Source organism: Nicotiana attenuata, unplaced genomic scaffold (genome assembly GCF_001879085.1).
Source record: "Nicotiana attenuata strain UT unplaced genomic scaffold, NIATTr2, whole genome shotgun sequence".
NCBI classification, from domain to species: domain Eukaryota; kingdom Viridiplantae; phylum Streptophyta; class Magnoliopsida; order Solanales; family Solanaceae; genus Nicotiana; species Nicotiana attenuata.
This window is the reverse complement of record NW_017675855.1, coordinates 2,378-24,893: the sequence shown is the minus strand read 5'-3', so window position 1 is coordinate 24,893 and position 22,516 is coordinate 2,378.

Below are 22,516 nucleotides of genomic sequence, written 5' to 3'. Positions count from 1 at the left end.
CGGCCGCGCACCAAATCAGTGCGGTCCACGCTGGGTAGGTTCAGAGAGTCACTTTTTCTTCCGTTCCTCGGCGCGGCCGCGGTGCACTTTTGTGCGGTCCGCGCTGAGCCTTCAGTAAAGTATAAAAGGTCGGGATTTTCAGTCATTTCTCACTTTTTCAAAACCCAAAACACAAGAGGCGATTTTCCAAACGATTCTTCTTCTCCAAAACGATTGGTGAGTGATTTCTAACTCATTTTCTTTACTCCTTAACATCTTTAAACATAATTTCAAACTTCAAAACAAAGATTTTAATGGGAAAATTGGGAATTTAGGGTAGAACCTAGGTTTTCTAAAATTGGGGGTTTTGGACCTCAATTCGAGGTCCGATTCCAAAATAACTTACATATTTGAGTTCATGAGGGAATGGGTAATCGGATTTTGGTTCGAACCTCGGGTTTTGACCACGTGGGCCCGGGGGCGTTTTGGGAAATTTTGAGTAAAACTTTGGGAAGTTCACTTTTCATGCATTCAAATTTATTCGATTAGCATTTGTTGATACACTCAAGTAATTTGTGACTAGATTCGAGCGGTTTGGTGGTGAATTCGAAGGGTAAAGCGATACTAGAGGTTTGAGTTGAGTTTGGAGCATTTGAGGTAAGTGTTTGATCTAACTTTGGTTTGAGGGGATAGGATTAGAGTATTATTTGCTAATTGCTAAATGTTGAGTATGGTGTATAGGCATGGTGACGAGTATCTGTACACCGGTGTCTAACATGACCGTGAGTCCTTACTTGTGCTTATTTGGGATTCTGTAGTGACTCTTCCTTGTTTAATTGATGGATTCGATATAATGTGAACAATATGAAGAGAAAATATGATTTGTAAACTCCTTGGAGCGTTGGCTCGAAATATGACACGATTAAGACGTAAGAAATGAACGAAAGAGGAAGAGATGTAATTACTCCCTTGCCGGGACGTGTAAGTTATTGTTGTTGCTCCCTTGCCGGGAATTAACTGTTTATTTGTATTCTCTCTTGCCGGGATGGTTGAATTGATACTTGTTCCCTTGCCGGGAAATCCTTATATATCATGAAATGGGATCGTGTGGCACGCCGGCCACTTATATATTATGAAATGGGATCGTGTGGCACGCCGACCACTTATATTTGCTGAAATGGGACCGTGTGGCACGCCGACCACCTAGTTATACTATGAAATGGGATTGTGTGGCACGCCGACCACTTTTACAGATTATGAGATCTGATGTAGTTTCGTGTTTACTTCTGATAAGTTGTTTTCATCTGTATTTCCCCTAAGCCTGTCCCCTCCCTGCCTTAATTGGTATTTTCTGCTGTTATTTCGTTGTACTTGTATATACATATATATATCTGCACAGGTTGTTTTTGGTAGGTCCTTTCTAGCCTCGTCACTACTTCGCCGGGGTTAGGCCAGGCACTTACCAGCACATGGGGTCGGTTGTGCTGATGCTACACTCTGTGCAATCTTTTTGCACAGATCCAGGAGCAGCTTTTGGGCCTCAACACTAGGATTTGATCGGGAGTTGACTTCAGTCCAGGGACTTTCGAGGTAGCCTAGCTGACGTCCGCAAGCCGGAGTCCCTTCTATGTTATTAGTTTGTTTTCCTTGTACCGAGACAAACATTGATGTACTTCTATTCAGACTTGTCTTTAGCACTCTTTAGTCGTTCGTGAGTTTGTGACACCGGATCCGGGTAGAGTTGTATTTAAACTTCCGCATTTGGTTTTCAGTTATCTATATTTTTAAGACTTCCGCTTTATGTCATTATGTTTGATTTTATGAAATGGTTGGTAATTGTTGCGAAAAGGTAGATTAAATTGGCTTGCCTAGCTCCCATTAGTAGGCGCCATCACGACTCCCGAGGGTGGGAAATCCGGATCGTGACAATATTTGCAAGTAAAACGCCCCGTATCAAGTAAAACGCGCTACCTCGCGCCCCATCCTTTTAAAACACTGATATTTATAAGTACGATCGCTTGGGCAACCAAGAAACAGTTTACATGCCAATATCAAGCACGGAGGCTTCATCGATTTCATAGAAATTGACTGATATTTTTAACAGGACTCTCCCCAGATGCACGTACATCTCAAAGAATTGATGAACAATTATCATATTCGTTCCTTCGAACCCTTCAATCTAGTCGAAGAATCGAGATTTTCACTAATGAACTATTAAAAAAAAAATAGACAACACAAAAAATATCAAGAAGATTCAACAGTGTAATGGTGTCAATTGCTCTCCTTGGACAAGGGTAGGTGTACCGCTTCAATCATACTTTTCATTCATTAAGGCATTTATTTGCAAGACTTAATTAAAGAGTGCATTGGTGAGAAAATTACTGGGAAAGAATATTAAAAAAAAAAATAGTCTATCTTCTGGACAAGAACTTTACTCCACTTAATTAAAGACAAAAATTAGAATAAAAATGAATTAGAAAACAAGTAAGATGCGTTCGCTTGGCCACGTACTGTCATGGGCGGCTTTCCAGCCATGCCCCATGACCCCTTGGGCGCGCCTCGTGGCGTCCTAGCAAACCTCCCAATGCCTAGCGCCACGGACGGCCCCGTGGTCTTGGCCGCGCCAAGTGACAAGCGCGCAGGTGCCTCTGTCGTCCCACCGATATCCCTCGCGAGCGCCAAGTCGCAGGCAGAAGCCAACAGCGCCGCACAGACCGTGATGCCAAAGACACTGCTGCTGACAACGGACCTGCTGCTGCCTTATAGAAAACTAAGTCATTTTCATTGTAAATATAGAGTAGTTTTATTTCATGTACTTCCATTATGTTTCTCTAGCTTAGTCAAGTCTAGTCTTGTAACTTTGGATTATTTTTTTTAAGTACTATTAGGGGGGATCAAGCAATCAAAACTTTCTAGCAAGCAAGCAATTCTCTGTACTGGTGTCTCTCCCCCTCGACACCGCGTTGCTTTTCTGTAATAGCTTTCATTAATGCAATCAAGCTTTCTTTCATTCTGAATTCGCACTTCGGTTCTCTCAATTGCTCTTGACATTGGTTTTCCCGTACGGCACTGACAATCTCGTCTAGCGTACGGAGGGGACCTCAGTTGGCGGACAACAACTGCACTGACATCAGTTGCCTAGCCTTACGTCGCCCTTCCAAGGAATCTCAGGAAGGCGCCGCGTAACAGTTATTCCGCATACTTTTTTTTTTATAACTTTTTTTTCCCTTCTCCTTTAATCCCCTTTGTTGGAGCTATTGCTCCTTTGGTGAATCGAACCCCATAGGTAATGGGTGCTGACCATCGGAGCAACCCTTCTTGTCATTCGGCATACTCCAACATAATTAATAGAAACGAAAGGGGTTATAAGTTTCTTTTCTCTCTTTTTGCTATGTGATTTTTTTTTTTGTGGCTAATTGCTACTCCCATGTTAAATATGATGAGTTACGAATTATTGTTTCCCTTTTTAATAAAGCTCCCCCTATCCTATTATATGTGCTTAACAAAACAAACATCAGCCTAATAACTTACATGCATTTAACAAACAAATGCTTCTTACATTTTATTGCTACTTGTGAGTTGTGACTAGAATATCACAGTAGTGCCTTTCCGTATTGAATGCATTTCTTTTGCTTAAAAGTAACTTTTCGTAGAGATCACATGGAAGAACAATGGTCCAATACTTAATTCATTTTGTTAATCTCTTTGAGTTGTTACAATGCCTAGTACTACTCCAACTAACTTTACGCTCTGCCACAAATGTTATGCCACAATAGCTCTTATTTCTATATTTTTTCTACCATAGCAACTATATTTAGGGATGGCAATTTGAGCTCAAACTCATCCAACCCGCCCAATCCGCTCAGAGATTAACGGGTTGGGCTACAAACATTTTAGCTCATGGGTCTATATGGGTTGAGCTCAAGTTAACCCGTTATTTTTTATAGCTCATTTTGATCCATTAAGCAGCCCAAAACAATCCATGAAACTCACCTAAAACAAAGGGATCCCAACCCAACTTATCTAGAAATTTACTTAGTTGCCCCAATTTTACTTTTTTTTATTTTTTTTTCAATTTTCTGTTATTTTGTTTTTCTGCACCACCCACCCACCCCTACCCCCAAACCCCCTCAAAAAGAAAATTTTACTCTTTTTTTATTTTCAATTTTCTGTTTTATTGTTTTTCTGCACCATCCACCCACCCTACCCCCGACCCCCCCGGTGCAAACCCCCTCAAAATTTATTTTTTTACTTTTCTTTTTTGTATTTTCAATTTCTGTTTTTTTAAATTTTTCCTGCACCATCCACCATACCCTAAACCCCCCCCTGCATCTTGACCCGCCCAAATTCAGCCCAACCCGTCCATTTGTTATCCCTAAGTCCACATTTGCCAAAAGTCCAAACACAACTTTGTTCTGATAATTATTACTAATAATAAATTACATCAACAAGTTATCTTGAGGGTTATCTTTCTATATCCAGAAAAGGTCCAAAATTATCCTTATACTATTTGCTTAGGGATACTTTTTTCCTCCATTAATAATTGAATAATTTGTTTTGTCCCTACCGTTAGAAAGTGGTACAAATTTGCCTTAAGTTTCAAAATCAGCTAACGGAATCTTAAAAAATAAAAATTCAAAATATCTTACTAAAAAGGGCAAAAGTGTTCTCTTCATATAGTTCAGGGACAATTTTGGCCCTTTTCAATTTTCTATATGATAATTTCATAAGTTTTATGGGTTCAACCTTTAAGGTCTTTAGCATTGAACTCATTGTCTTTTCAAAGTTATGAATCTTATTTTTCACGACCCGAATTTCTCACCATTCGGATCGTGATGACGCCTAACTCTTAGAATGTTATGCAAGCCAACAGATAAGGCTCTAACACGCTAATTACTATTCAAAACAGTAAATAACAATAATTTAAACCCAAAACAAGTAAGAAGTACAGAAATTTTATAACAATCTAAACACTAATACAGGACTACCCAAAGATTTGGTGTCACAATCCACAAACTTCTAGGAGTCACTACAAATACTGGTTTAAAGAAAATACATCTGTTCTCGAAATAAAAGAAAACAGGAAAACTAGGATAACTGGAAGGGGACTCCAGGGTATGCGAACACTGGCAGATCTACCTTGGATCTCATGTGGACTGAAGGCAGCAACCCAACTCTAATATGTACGATCCAGTACCGGAATCTGCATAGAAAGTGCAGAGTGCAGTATCAGTACAACCGACCCCATGTACTGGTAAGTGCCAAGCCTAACCTCGGCGAAGTAGTGATGAGGCTAGGACACGACAACAACATGAACCTATGCAGTTAAATCATATACGAGAAAATAACAACAATTAGAAACTAACAAATAATAACGGGGAGGGGGAAAACATGTTGAGGGGAATATACAATCCAGAAAATAGTACAGTAAGGAAACGCAGTAAATAACAAACTTTACACCAACGAAAGTAATGACATAGCAAACAAGTGCACGGCATCACCCCTTCGTACTTTTACTCTCGTCCTTACCATAAGAATCAATAGAATCGGCACGGAATCACCCTTCATGCATTAACTCTCTCATAACATGGCATGGCATCACCCTTCGTGCATTAACTCTCTCATAATATGGCACGACATCACCCTTCGTGCATTAACACTTACAGAATATGGAATGGCATCACCCTTCGTGCATTAATACTCACAGAATATGGCATGGCATCACCCTTCGTGTATCATCACTTACTCACAAAACATGCACGCCATCACTCTTCGTGATTTACACTCTTCCTCACCCAAACAACAGAACAATAACAACCTGGCAAGGGAGTCATCAATAAACAACCTCGTTTCAATAATTAACTTCACAATATAAATCTCAACTTGAGTCAATACTCAACCAATATCCAAATTCTAGGAAAACATGATAAAATTTGTCTAACATGAAGAATAACCAGTTTAAGCATAAACAGTATGGATATAGAATACAACAGTCACAAGTATAAGACTCACTCGCATGCTATGACTCGACGACAACGTATAGGTAATCGTCACCTCACCTATACATCGTACTTAACAACCAAACACATAGCAAATAATGCAAGCTAAGGTTAGCCACAACACTTACCTCGATTCCACGGCCGAACTCAAGCCTCAATTATCGCTTTTCCTCTAGATTCCACCTCCAATTCACTCGTATCTAATCATAATTAACTTAATGAAATCAATTATCGCTAAAGAAATCAATTCCAATGCACAATTACAAGTTTCCTAACATTTTCCCCAAAAAGTCAAAAATCGACCCCTGACCCGCTTGGTCAAAACTCAAGGTTCGACCAAAACTCATTCACCCATTCACCCCCGAGCCCAAATATGTAATTAGTTTCTAAATCCGACCCCAAATCGAGGTCTAAATTCCAATTAAACAAAAAGTCCTAAGTCTACCCAAACCCCCAATTTCTACCATGAAAACCCTAGATTTTAGGTTGAAAATTGATGAAATGCAATGGGTAATTGGAAGAAAGTAGTTTAGAATCATTTACCAACACTTTGGGAAAGAATTTGTCTCTTGAAAATCGCCTTTAATCCTTCTTGTTTTTTGAAAATATGAGATAATGGCCAATTCCCGTTTTTGATTCTGTTTTTAAAACACTGGATAGGTCTTCATCGAGTTCGCGATGGACCTGTCACGTCCATGATGCATTCCGGCCAGAAGAACCTTTGCGTTTGCGAAGAGCTGCTCAAGTTCGTGATGGTCTGTCCCTCCTGACCATTGCATTCGCGGGCTTGGGACCGCGTTCACGAAGAGCAACTCAATGATTTCCCCATCCCACCTCCAATACACTACGCATTCACGTAAGGTCGATCGTGTTCACGAAGAGCTAACCCCCAGTGCTCCGCGTTCGCGACCGAAGCCTCGCGTTCGCGTAGAAGAAATCCCTCCCCAACCCAGCTTGCACTTCGCGTTCGCGAGAGTTGCTTCGCGAATGGGAAGCACAAAATATCAGTATACCAGTAGCAGCAAACACATCAGAGTTAAGTGCAAAACATCCCGTAGCCTATCCGAAACTCACCCGAGCCCTCGAGGCTCCAAACCAAACATGCACACAAGTCTAAAAATATCATACGGACTTGCTCGCGTGATCTAATCGCCAAAATAACACCTAGAACTACGAATTTAGCATCAAATGGCATGAAATTTTCAAGAAAGTTCAAAAGTTCTATTTTCTCAACCAAATGTTCGAACCACGTGAAATCAGTCCCGTTCCTCACTAAATTTCACAGATAGGGTATAAATATCATAACTCCGGGCACCAAAATCCCAATACGGACCCGGTATCAACAAAATCAATTATTAAACAAATTCTTAAAACCCTTTATATTTCCAGTTTAACAATTTTTATCAAAAATTTATTTCTCAGGCTAGGGACCTCGAATTCGATTCCGGGCATATGCCCATGTCCCATATTTTACTACGGACCCTCCGGGATCGTCAAAATACGGGTCCGGGTCCGTTTACTCAAAATGTTGACCGAAGTTAACTAAATTCAACTTTTAAAGGCAAAACTTAATATTTTCTCAATTTTTTTTTACATAGAGGCTTTCCGAAAACGCGCCCGGACTATGCACGCTAATCGAGGAGAAAGAAAATGAGGTTTTGAAGGCCTCGGAACCCCGAATTGGGTTCCAAAACACGACATGACCTATTGGGTCATCACATTCTCCACCTCTAAAACAACCCTTCGTCCTCAAACGGACATAGAAAAGTACCCGAGCTAGTGAAAAGATGGGGGTATCTGCTCTGCAAATCGGACTCGGACTCCAGGTAGCTGTCTCAACAGGCTGACCTCTCCTCTGCACACGAATCGAAGGATAACTCTTCGATCTCAACTGTCGAACCTGCGACTTCCTGCTCAAAGCATCGGTAACCACATTGGCCTTCTCGGGATGATACAGGATGGTGATATCATAGTCTTTCAATAGCTCCAACCACCTTCTCTGCCTCAAATTTGCTTGAACAAGTACTGCAAGCTCTTATGATCTGTGAACACCTCACACGCACGCCATATAAATAGTGCCTCCAAATCTTCAGCGTGTGAACAATGCCTGCTAGCTCCAAGTCATGAACTAGATAATTCTTCTCGTGAATTTTCAACTGTCGCAAACCATATGCAATGACGTTGCCACCCTGCATCAATACCGCACCAAGTCCAATACGATATGCGTCACAATATACTGTATCAGGCCCTGAGCCCATGGGCAATACCAGCACCGGCGCCATAGTCAAAGCTGTCTTGAGCTTCTAAAAGCTCGCCTCACACTCATCCGACCACCTGAACGGGGCACCCTTCTGGGTCAACCTGGTCATCGGGGCTGCTATAGATGATAACCCCTCCACAAACCGGCGGTAATAACATGACAAACCCAAGAAACTCCGGATCTTTGTTGCTGATGTAGGTCTAGGCCAGTCCTTGACTGCCTCAATCTTCTTAGGATCCACCTGAATACCATCTGCTGATACAAAGTGACCCAATAATGCAACTGAACTCAACCAAAACTCACATTTCAAAAACTTAGCATATAACTGGTTGTCTCTTAGAGTCTGAAGAATGATCCGAAGGTGCTACTCATGCTCCTCTCGACTGCGGGAGTAGATCGAGATATCATCATTAAAAACAATCACGAAGGAATCCAAATAGGGCTCTGTTGACACCCAATTTTTCCCTATATATTTTCAATATGCAAAATAACTTCAAAATGGTATATGTATGAATATATGCATATATCCAAGTGCTTCATTACTTTCCCTTAATTTTAAAAGATTTTTAAATCTATTTATTCTCCTATTTTTATCCATAAAAATCCAGTAATTGTTTCCAAAATTACCATTTTGGTGATCCACTTATTGCACTTTTATATCTATGCTAAAATATAGCCAAGTGAATTTTTGCATATTTTTTACAAATTTATTTAGTATTTTTTAAGCTAAAATACATATAATTACAATATTAGCCTCTTTTAAGATTTAACTGCGTTTATATTCATAAAATTAAGTTCTGTATTTTTAAATAGTTAATTATGCTCTATAAATCATTTTAGCACCTTTAAATTATTTCCAGAAATTAATTTATTATTTTTTATAAATTAAATAGGGAAAATTGGCTATTTAAATGTTAGCCCAATTTCATTTCAATTATAGCCCGATTCTGACCTCAATTGAACCCCGATCCAATTTCAATTTAACCCGACCCAAACCCAATTTTATTAAACCACCTACTTACCCGTTTTGATCCAGGCCGTTGATCATTAAGATCAACGGCCAACAATCACCCTTGCCTTAATTAATTCCAAACTACCCCCCCCCCCCAAACCCTTTCATTTGTCACCATACGCCACCTCTGAATCCCTCATCTCCCAAATCCTCTCTACAACACCCTCAAACCCTAGCCCCAGCCACCCTAATCCACCCTAATCCATGGCTTTCCGAGGTCGCCGGAGACCTATACCAGCCTTCCATGGCCTCTATGTGTTTGGTTCTGTGATCTCATGACCAGACTTTGAAGGGATTTGGTCCAGTCTTTGCTTGATGACCTTTCTCCGATCATCTCTGACTTTTCTCCAGCCAGCCATTGCCATTCGAGTCAGACCTTTGACTCTCCTGTTTAGATCGGTAACTTTCAACGCCTTTCTCGTTGCTTTTGGGTTCTTCTGAAACCCTAATTTCTGAGACCTTTTCGACTTCTTTCAGATTTACCTTAGATCCATGCTTGCCATGAGTTTTTAAACGCCTTCTCGAAGTTTCTTTAACTTTGCGTTCAAAAAGACTCTTCATTTTTTTTTTCGATTAGGGTTTTCCTTCAAGTTCTTCTTTTCAAATCTTTTCTCTGATTTTAATGTGTCTGTGATTCTACTATGTTTGTTCATCCTATCTGAGTTTAGCATGTTAAAAACTCTAATTTCTTTGGGGTTCATTCGAGTTTCTGAAGCTGTTTGCTAAGTGTTTGTTTGATTTATTTGTTTATCATCTTTAAACTCGATTGATGTGGAAAACCCTAATTTCTTTTGGGTTCATTCGAGTTTCTGAAGCTGTTGCTAAGTATTTGTTTGATTTATTTGTTTATCATCTTTTAAGCTTGAATATTGTTGAAGAAACCTATGTCTTTGGGTTTGAAACTATTCGTTTGAATGCCTGACTCGATTTGAAAGTTCCTTGTTTCAGAACCTCTTTTCTTTGTGTGAATCCTCTGATTCTGGGTTTTACTATCTTTAAAATTGGACTATGCTTGACACCCTAACTTTTCAAAAGGTCTCTTATCTGTTACTGTGAGACCCTTTGCATGCTTCTGATACTCTATTTTTCTTTACTATTGGTTCAATGAGACTTGATCTACTTGATTATCATGCTTCGAATGTTTGCTATCTACTGAACTTTGTGCTACTATTGCATGCTGTTTCTTTTGCCAATAGGTTTGGCCTCGCATGTCTATTGTATGTGCACTCTATTTATATGCTGAGGTTCCTTCATTGATTGATTTTCAATCTTGGGACTGATTTCAAAACTTCTCTTTTTGTGAACTCTAATTTCACTCGCTTGTTAAAGTAATTGGTCCCTTTCCTTTTTTTGCCTTACTGAATCTTTTTCGCAAAATAAGTGTATCTCTATACTTGGACTCGATTGCTTACTTAATATTTTTACTACTTCTTTTATGGAAATAATCAGGCTGTCTCTAAATTGATTTCCTTCCTTATTTTGAATCCGTTAGACAGTGATTCCTTATTTAAAGGGAGTCACTTGTATAATTGATTCTGACTGATTGTTTCCATATTTGCACTGAAATTTTACTTATTACCTTCCTTCACTCGTTTTCAAAAGGCTATAAATACCCGGCACTCCTTTTCTTTCAAAGACACGGAAGAGGAACACAAGGAATAACATACTTGAGTTCAGACACACACTCCACTAAAATCTCTCTCTTTTCTCTGTTGCTACTTGTATTGCTGCCTTACCTAGCCGGCTGAAAGCCAAGGCTAGGCTGTGGGAAGCTTGCTTACTTTTTCTCAGCATTTGCATCTTTACTGGTATGTTCTAACTAATTTTTAGCATCAACAACAACATGTTTCTTTACTATTTCCTGCACCCTTGTTTGTTTCCTATTTGTATTTAATCAAGTTTCATTGTTAAGCATGCTGTAATCTGCCCTTTCTATTCTGAATTAATGCTTTCTTATGAATTCTGTCAGTCACTTATTATGGCTTATGAATCCTAAACCCCCATCCCTAATGTGTTTGGTATGTGTGGTTGGTTTGGGGCATGACAACATTGGACATTGCTTTGCATGACCCAAACCTGATCCCCCTGGGATCATAACCTCCATGTTCCCTCTATATGTTGTGTGTTCTAATTGGTTTATAGGCATGCCAGCACCTTCTATTGCTGTGCATGCCTAAATCTGATCCCTGCATAAAGATATATGCTATCTTACAATGTATTCCCAAACCCCTAACCCGCTTTGTATGAAATTATTAACTCTGTGCTTTACTATTATTGTTTTCCCATCATCCTTTACCCCTTCCTTTCTCCCCTCAGTTTTTAAATCTCTATTCCTACACTTCCACCATATTCTTAGACTTAAGTTCTGCCCCTTTTGTGTGAGACTTGCCATGGGATCCATGAGCTCCCTCTGAACTTGGACACATAAGGGCTGGCCCTTCCACACTGCACTCTTCTCTATCTGGTTGTATGAACCTGGGTGTAAGCACTGCCCGGGGTCCCTTAAGACCCTGAGGGAACTTTGACACACCCAGGTCTGAGAAAGGCTTTGAAATAAGTGGTATTTGAGGCGTTTTGTTCCATAACTCAGAGAGGAAGTCAGAATCAGGCTTCCTATGGTTGTATTTTCCTATTTTACATATTTTCTTGATGTAATTCAGCAACTGGTCTGTAATAATTTGTAATAAACATTTGGGGTTGGTTAGTGAAAAAGGGGATGGGTAACTATGCATGTTTAATTCTGTATTTAGACACCATGTCTATAGGACTCATTTTAAATTCTGCATGTTCAATTCTGCATTTAGACACCATGTCTATAGGATTTATCTTAAATTCTGCATGTTTGTTACCACACTTAGACACCATGCTTTTTAGGATCTTAATGGCTATAAGCAGATATCATGTTCATAATGTTAAAATCAATATTTTATAGAGATCATGCCTATAGGAATTCCCAAGTAAAATCCTGCTTGTTTCCATTTCGCGTAGATATCATGTCCATAGGAATTAAATCAGCAATAATGGATATCATCGTCTATAAAATCTGAAACCAGTTTAACTTGTAATCAGCTTAACTCATACTGTTCTGAACCAGTTTTAAACAACTTACCCTCCTTTTATTAACACAGTTTAGCAAGCATGGCTATAGGATCTCGAATCGCTCGTTTTTAAATCCGTTATTGCTTTGCCACACTTTAAGTCAGTAATAGATACTACGCTTATAAGATCTCACCCAAACACTTGAGCAAACCTTAGGTAATAACAACAAATAAAACTGAGCCCGCTTCTGTTAGCTAGTAATTGCTACAACCAGCAGGCAGGCCTGATTCGGACTTCTTATCTGAGTTATGCAATAAATTGGTCTGCTTCAACAACTTAAATTCCCCTTTGCATTAGTATTTTTTAGACTCAGACCTTTGATTGTTGTTTGAGTCATGCTATTTTGGTTTCTTTGCTTGAGGAGGTATACATGAGCCTTCAATGTTTACGTGCTTCCCTTTTAATGTGCTGTCCTATGTGTTTTATATGTCGCCTTAGATTTTTCACCTTTGAAACCTCAAAGTCATCCTAATATTCCTCCCCTTTAGGACTAGTAGTCTTAAGTTCCTCCGGGACTGATAGGAATGGGATGGGTAAAAGCATGCAATAGTGGTCGAGACCAATCCGCGCTTTAGTATCTTAACGGGGTGGGAAGGGTAGAGATGGATATGATGACCGGTGTGCTAATACCACGTGTATCCCCTCTTTTGAGGAGTGATTACCGGGTATTGCATTGATATGATCCATATTATAAATAAACCTAGGACCCCCCCTCTTTCTTAACCTTTAAAGCATTATGACTTCTTTTCAAAAATCAGCTTTTTTAATGATTGCTCTATTTTATTTCCAAGCGTTTGTGTATTAAAATCCCCTCTTACTTGAGCCTTATCTGCTTACATATTAATTGCACCAAATTCACAAAGAACAATTTGGTCGGGAACCACACTAGTGGATCGATCCTGAGGGGTGCCTAACACCTTCCCCTTAGGATAATTTCAAGCCCTTACCCTATCTCTGGTTATCAAACAAATTCAGAAGTTAACCTTGTAGGTGTCCTAATGCACCATAAATCATTAGGTGGCGACTCTTCAAAAATGCAAAAACCCAGTTCCCAAAAGGAATGAGTTTTCCCATACCCAAATGTCATAAACCCGATCTCCCGATGCAAAGAGGGAAAAAAGGGGGCGCGACAGCATGGCGACTCTGCTGGGGATTTTTAGGCTTTTACCATTTCAGATTATTCTTGTGAATTTGTACCTCTCTCTATGTACAATTATCTGTTTAATTCCTTTCAGCATTTAATTCTTCTTCAGAGGCAAAACTGACGTATCTTCCTTGTTTTCTTTCCTTTATTGCTTTAAATTATGAAACTGCTGTATTTATCGCTTCCTTAATGTGCAAATACATGTCAACATGATTTCTTTTTAATTATTGCATAATCATGCTCAACATCATACTCCACTCGTGCCAAAAACAAATACTATAGCAACGCTTACAATGAGTGGTTGCGCTCTTCCTATATCATTACTCCCTAAATTCGAAAAGGCATATTTGCGGTAAAATTAGTCGATCAGCGGTGCAGTCGACAGTTGCGAGCCTTCCCCCTTGAGTTGTTCGCTCACGGGTACCAGTCTAAAACCCCATAGAAACCTTACTCTGTTGAATTGTGCATGCATCATGGTCAAACCTAGCCGAATCAGTTATGTTGTCCGCATAATGATCCTTTAAGATAGCCTTGTCCAAAAGTCCACTGGGTTGCACTGAACCCAAACGGACATCATCACGTTCTGTGCATTTATTTGTAGAACTAAATGCTTCATGCTAATTGTTGATATTAAATAGTCGATTTTGGTGGGGGGGTAGGATCTAACTCTTTTGTTTTGCAGAAAATGAGGCACGAGGTCCCCAGTTTCGGTATGATTAGCCCCACTCTTGCTAGACTGGTGGAGGAGTCTTCCATCAAATGACCAAATCAATGAGTGGAAAGAGAGAGCCGCTAAAGCTAGCGAAAAGTTGGAATATCTGGAATACATTCTGTTGGAATTGGAAGGAAAAGTGAGGGAGAGAGTCACCAACTGCCAGAACTCTGAGGGAAACGAAGGAGAACACCTGGCAAAGGAATTTTTACTGGTGAACCTACGCGAGTTGGAGGATTTGAACAACGAGAGCATTCAACCTGGGGAAAGTCCTTCTGGGACCAAATAGGTAGGAGTTTATTTTTTTTCATAAATGTAATAAGGCCAATGGCCATTAGTGATTTTTATTTCTTGCTTATTTAGTGTCATTTTGGGATTCGTCTATTTTTCCATCAATAAAATGAAGCATTTGGCATTCCAAGTTCTCCAAATCAATTTGTCGCTAGGCCTACCTCGGGCACAAAGAGGTTCCCATATTAGGACACGTTTTACATTCCTGCACTATGTGTTTAAGTATTGAAATACTTTTTATGATCCTCACTAACTTGGTTACCTTTTTTTTTTACTTTTTGTTTTTATTCCCCTCCCCAAAGGTTAGTTCGTGCACTCTGGCAACATCATCCTATTCCACGAGATCCAGGGGCCCTCCACCCACTCCTCCTCTTACCTCTTAGTCCTATCAAAAACAAGAACAAAGGCAAGATGGAAGATTTGAACAATGTCAGAAAGGAGAATTCAACTGAACGGGTAGAGGTCACTAATGGTCATGGTACTCAGGAAAATGTATCCCAGCTTGAACAGAAATTGCTGAAGTTCTAGGAAGAGCTCGACCAGGTTCGGAATCTGGCAAGCTTGTCATTCTCGCTCAGCACCCCAGATATCACCTTTCCCAATACTCAAAACCCTACACCACCCCAAAACATCCTGAAGCAACAGAATCATCCCACTCTTCATACTGTTCCGCCAAAAACCCAATGCAACACCTGCCATAACTCAAACAACACCCCGTTACTTCTCCCAGAACTCCAAAAATCCACAAATGACCACTTCCACACCCACCATAACACCCCCATCTACGTGGAGACCATGCCACTCTCCACCCAACCCATCTCAGGCACACCCGAGTCTGATGATAAAGACTTGCTCATCAGGAACCTAGCTGAAGAACTTAAGAAATTGACTAGCCGGATTCAGGGCGTTGAAGGAAATAAGGGAATTGAGGGGCTGAATTATGAAGATCTCTGCATACAGCCCGATGTCGAACTTCCCGAGGGGTACAAACCTCCGAAGTTCGACATGTTTGACAGTACAGGCGATCCAAGGGTCCATTTGAGGACGTATTATGACAAGCTGGTTGGGGTAGGAAAAGAGAATATGCATGAAGCTGTTCATGAGGAGCCTAAAAGGAGATGCGATGTCTTGGTACATCAGCCAGGATCCAAAGAAATGGTCAAGCTGGGTAGGCATGGCGTCCGATTTCATGGACAGGTTCAGGTTTAACACAGAGAATGCGTCGGATGTGTTCTATATTCAGAATCTAAAGAGGAAGCCCACGAAACATTTCACGAATATGCTACTCGCTGGAGATCCGAAGCTGATAAGGTTAGACCTGCCTTAGAGGAGGAACAGATGAACAAATTCTTTGTCCGGGCCCAAGGCCCGCAATACTATGAACGACTAATGATGATCGAGAGCCACAAATTTTCTGACATTATCAAACTGGGGGAACGAATCGAAGAAGGCATTAAGAGCGGTATGGTTACAAACTTTGAGGCCTTGCAAGCTACAAATAAGGCCTTGTAGTCCGGTGGTGTGTCCAAAAAGAGGGACATAGGAGCCGTTATGGTTGCACAAAGGACCAAATCTCCTATCAAAGACCAAACCTACCCAACACCTCGACTCACATATCAGCCCACTCCGAACTACCAAGCACCCTCACCACCCACCTATCAACCATCTCCACCTCCCATATATCAGCCTACTTCGCCCAGATATTTCCAACCCGCACATGTCTACCAAACTTATAATGCTCAACCATCCCACTATCAGTCACCTCCTGCCCGTCAGAACTGCCCTAGACCCCGACCAAATTTTGACCGTAGGCCTCCCAAGCAATATACAGCCATTGCTGAACCCATTGACCAACTATATGAAATACTCAAGGCCGCCGGTTATGTCACCCCCATTCCTGCTACAGCCCCCGAGAATCCTTGTCACTGGGTTAACCCAAACGAATCCTGTGCATACCATTCCAGAATGAAGGGACACACCATCGACGATTGTCGTTCCTTGAAAGACAAGATCCAGTCTCTGATCGACAATAAGGTTATTGTGGCAAAGGAACCCACCCCAAATGTCCGCGACAACCCTTTGCCGGACCATAAGGGCGGGGGTATTCACATGATTAAAGTAGAGGATGATTGGGATCCTGCCGGATCCATCGGGTTGATCACAGAGGGCGATGATCCAAAGAAGCCAGCAGTTACCCTCAACCCCATCATGGTCCAGATCCAACCATCTGAGGTCACTGAGGTAGATGTGTTTATCCCTCTTGAGTTCGAAGCAGCGCCATTAGCAAAAGAACCAGCACCATTTGAAGTTGCAGTTTTGCCACCCAAAGAACATATCCCATTCGAATTAAAGGTGGCCGCACCGATTCCAGTGGCGATGTCCGTCATGCCGCCATTCCACACAAAAGCTATACCCTGGGATTACACAGCCGAGGCTAGGAGGAAAGGCAAGGTCGGGTTCGAAGAGACTGTTGCAGCACAAGGGATGACAAGAATGGGGAGAGTTTATACCCCTGAGTACCTAGCTGAGTCCAGCAAGCAGGCCTCCAACCGGCCACCCATCATTGAGACAGGCCCGGACGACCTTTGGAGGAAAATACAGGCCAAAGAGTAATCGGTCATCGACCAGCTGAATAAAACACCAGCACAGATATCCATCCTCTCCCTACTACAGAATTCCAAGGCACACAAAAATGCTCTGCTAAAGGTGCTAAGTGAAACCTACGTGCCAAGCAACATCACTGGTGGGGAAATGGCCAATATGGTGGGACAGGTATTAGAGAGCCACAAAATCACCTTCTATGAGGACGAGCTGCCACCTGAAGGGCTGGGTCACAAAAGAGCCCTGCATATCACCGTGCAATGTGAGGACTATTTCATCACCAGGATCCTGGTCGACGGGGTTGCAGCCTTAACATCTGTCCTCTAGTAACACTTAAGAAGTTGGGCAAAGGGCTACACGAGATAAAAGAAGGAGCAATCAACGTGAAAGCCTTTGATGGGTCTCAGAGGTCCACCATCGATGAGATTAGATTGTGTCTGCAAATGGGACCAACTTGGTTTGAGGTTGACTTTCAAGTGATAAATGTGCCAGCATCCTACAACCTGCTGTTAGAGAGCCCTTGGATTCATTCTGCGGGGGCCGTGTCTTCGACACTGCATCAGGCCGTGAAATTTGAATGGAATCACCAGGAAGTGATCATTCACGGCGACGGTAGCAGCCCCATATACAGTCGTCAGACCATTCCAGCAATTGGAGGGAGAACAAAGCTAGGTGCAGAGACCTACAACCACATCGAGCGGGTCAATGCTGTCGACAAAGACAAGTGGTGGGATAACAAGATCTTGAGTATATTGAATTGGAGTGGGTAGGAACCTGGCAAAGGACTCGGCAAAAACCTCCAAGGAATAGCTAAACCCATAACACTCAAGAAGCATGGCACCACTTTCGGCTTGGGATACGAATACACTTGGGAAGAGTTCAACAACTGGTTGCCACCATGGCGTGGTCGTTACTACCCACTGGAGCAGCCGATACCGCACTTAGAATAGACTCTCCAACAAGCTGACGTCGTCTATGGTACGGACGAAGAAGAGGCGCTCGCAGCAGTGAAAAACTTATTTTTAGATGACGATGATATGGATTGCTGTGTTATCCTTGAGGAGGAGGGGGAGGAAGGCCCTTCCATACAGGCCGTAAGAAGAGGAGCACACCTCAATAACTGGACTATCAGGACAACCAGAGGTCGGCGAGCCTTGGGGTAGCAAGGCTAAAACAAGTATCATGCACTGCTTTTATTTACTAGATGATTTTTCTTTTCGCATTCTAATACCCGCAATAAGATGTTCAATGTTCAAAACAGTTATGGAATTTATCAAAGCATTTTGACTTTTCTTATGAATCAACACTCATTATTATTTTTCTCTCATTACTTTACTTATACAACATTACTATTACTTATCTTGATGAACCCATGACTGTGACATGCAATGAGGCAACGCACCAAACGGACATTGATTCAGAAGAAGATGATATACAAGAGGAAATTGTCAAAGAAGTAGAGAACTTTGAGAACAGACCTAAGTCCAACCTGGACAGGACAAAAATTGTTAACCTGGGAGATGCAGAAAGTGTCATGGAAACACGAATCAACGTTCACTTATCGCCATCAGAAAATAAGGAATACACAGAGTTTCTAAGGGAATATGAGGACATATTCGCCTGGTCATATGACGACATGACCGGTCTATGTACGTCTGTTGTGGCTCACAAACTGCCGACTGATCCGACATGTCCGCCGGTAAAGCAAAAGCTCAGAAAATTCAAGCCTGATATGAGTTTGAAAATCAAGGAAGAAGTCACTAAGCAAGTCAAAGCTAAGGTTCTCAGGGTAGTAGAATACCCGACATGGTTAGCCAACATAGTGCCAGTGCCAAAGAATGACGGGAATGGTCAAAGTCTGTGTCGACTGCCGGGATCTCAACTGGGCCAGTCCGAAAGATGACTTCCCTTTGCCAAATATACACATCTTGATTGACAATTGCGCCAAGAATGAGTTGCAATCATTTGTAGATTGTTTTGCCGGTTACCATCAGATCTGGATGGATGAAGAAGATGCTGAGAAAACGGCTTTCATTATGCCGTGGGGAATGCAAGATGATGCCATTCGGCCTGAAGAATGCAGGGGCCACCTACATGAGGGCCATGACTACCATTTTCCATGACATGATACACAAGGAGATAGAGGTATATGTGGATGACCTTATCATCAAATCCAAGAAGGCCGCTGACCACATAAAAGATCTGAGGAAGTTTTTCAACAGATTGCGGAGGTACAACCTGAAACTAAATCCTGCAAATTGTGCATTTGAGGTTCCTGCTGGGAAGTTGCTTGGGTTTATCATGAGCCGTCGAGGAATAGAGCTGGATCCATCAAAAGTCTAAGCCATTCAAGAACTACCACTGCCAAAGAACAAGAAGGACGTGATGAGTTTCTTGGGAAGACTCAACTATATCAGCCGGTTCATAGCACAATCCACAGTCATCTGCGAGCCAATCTTTATGATGTTGAAGAAGGAAGACGCTACCAAATGGACCGATGACTGTCAAAAGGCCTTCGACAGAATGAAGGAGTACTTGTCAACACCACCAGTCTTGGTCCCGCCTGAGCCAGGTAGACCCTTATTACTCTACCTTGTAGTGTTGGACGGAGCTTTCGGTTGCGTTCTGGGATACATGACGAAACAGGAAGAAAGGACAGGCCATCTATTATCTCAGCAAGAATTTCACTCCGTATGAGGCCCAATATTCTCTTTTGGAGCGCACCTATTGTGCTTTGACTTGGGTCGCTCAGAAGCTAAGGCATTACTTCTATGCCTATACTACGTATCTCATATCAAGGATAAATCCTTTAAAATACATCTTTCAGAAGCCCATGCCCACTGCAAGCTAGCCAAGTGGCAAATCCTGTTGAGTGAGTTCGACAATTTCTACGTAACTCAGAAAGCGGTCAAGGGACAGGCCCTGGCAGATCATCTCGCTGAGAATCCCGTGGATGGAGAATACGAACCCCTGAAAACGTATTTTCCTGATGAAGAGGTATCATTCATAGGAGAAGATATTGCAGAGTCCTATATCAGTTGGAGAATGTTTTTCGATGGAGCAGCAAACTTCAAAGGAGTTGGCATAGGAGCAGTCTTGGTATAAAAAACTGGCCAGCATTATCCAGTGTCCGCCAAGCTCAGGTTTCCCTGCACCAACAATATGGCCGAATACGAAGCTTGCATCTTAGGGCTCAAAATGGCCATTGACATGAACATCCAAAAACTGTTAGTAATCGAAGATTCAGACTTACTTATACATCAGGCACGAGAAGAATGGGCAACCAAGAACTCCAAGATACTCCCGTATCTGCATCATAAACATAAATTGAGAAAGAGGTTCACAAAGACAGAATTTTGACATGTTCCCAGAATCCAGAATGAATTCGTCGATGCATTGGCTACCCTGTCATCCATGATACAGCATCCTGATAAGAATTTCATTGATCCTATACCGGTGAAAATTCATAATCAGAAGCAGACGGAAAACCTTGGTTCCATGATATCAAGGAATATTTGGCGAAAGGAGAGTACCCGGAGCTTGCCAATCATACTCAGAAGCGCACACTTCGGAGGTTGTCTAACAATTTCTTTCATAGCGGAGGAATCCTGTATAGGAGGACTCCGGATTAGGGATTATTAAGGTGTGTCGACGCAAAAGAAACGCCCAAGCTGCTAGAGGAGATTCACGCTGGGACCTGCGGTCCACATATGAATGGTTTTGTTTTAGCAAAGAAGATACTCCGGGATGGTTACTTTTGGATGACTATGGAGACGGATTGCATCCAGTACGTCCGGAAATGCCATAGCTATCAGATTCATGCCGACATGATAAAAGTGCCGCCAAATGAGCTCAATGCAACAAGCTCACCCTGGCCATTCGCCGCCTGGGGAATGGATGTTATTTGTTCAATTGAGCCCACTGCTTCAAACGGACACAAGTTTATCCTAGTAGCCACCGATTATTTCACCAAGTGGGTCGAAGCAGCATCTTACAGAGCAGTAACTAAAAAAGTCGTGGCAGACTTCGTCCGCGACCGTATTGTTTGTCGATTCGGTATCCCAGAGTCGATAATCACTGTCAATGGCTCCAATCTCAACAGTGACCTAATGAAAGGTATGTGCGAAACCTTCAGAATCAGCCACAAGAATTCCACAGCCTACACGCCTCAAATGAATGCAGCTGTGGAAGCTGCCAACAAGAATATCAAGAAGATATTGAGGAAAATGATAGAAAAGGATAAACAGTGGCACGAGAAGTTAGCATTTGCTCTATTGGGGTATCGCACCACAGTCCGCACATCAACTGGGGCAACCCCTTATATGCTGGTTTATGGTACAGAAGTTGTCATTCCCGCCGATGTAGAAATTCCTTCCTTGAGGATCATACAGCAAGCTGAGCTCGACGACGCAGAATGGGTGAAAAGTCGTTATGAACAACTAGCTCTCATAGACGGAAAAAGGATGAACGCAGTTTGCCATGCTCAACTCTATCAGAACAGAATGTCCAAAGCCTTCAACAAAAGGGTCAAGCCAAGACAGTTCATACCGGGACAGCTGGTGTTAAAGAAAAATTTTCCCCATCAAGAGGAAGCCAAAGGAAAGTTCTCTCCTAATTGGCAAGGTCCGTACATGGTTCACCCGGTTCTGACAGGAGGAGCCCTCATACTCGCAGAAATGGACGGAGAAGTTTGGCCAAAGCCGATTAATTCAGATGCAATCAAGCGCTACTATGTGTAATCTTTATGTTCTCCCTGCAATGTAATTGAACTACGCCTGACCTGATTCCCGTATAAGAGGGGATACGTAGGCAGCCCTATGGGTTCGGTCACAATTAAATAAACTTCTCATTTTCCCCCCGAAATTGGAAACTAGGGCAGAATTTTGAGGAGGACCCTCAAAATTCCGAAGCAATTTCAGCCGATCGCCGCAAGCAACAGTCAGAATCACCAACCCATCCAAACTGGGGCAGAATTTTGAGGAGGATCCTCAAAATTCCGTGGCAAGAAAGGTCGCAATGTCCCAATCCACGTCACAGTCGTCGGTTCATCTAAAAGCTATTTTTAACTGTACACTTATATCATTTTTTTTTACAAAATCATGCATGTTTATTATCGAAACTGCTTTGCTTAGCAATGCTACCCCAATGATAGAGGCGGTATCACCAGACCAAAGCCGAACGAGTCAAGCAAAACCAGCGGGGGATAGGAACTAACCTTCCCCTTTTACAAAACTTAAGATTTTTCTATGGATGCAGGTACTAGGATTATGAAATCATTAAGCATACTATACACTCACAGGGCAAATCTTTTTCGAGAACACGATTCTTCTAACCATTGCACCAACAAATATTCGCTATCAGCACGCGCCCGTAATATTCCGCATGTCCTATTCACCACGCCGCAATCTGTTGTCAGCTA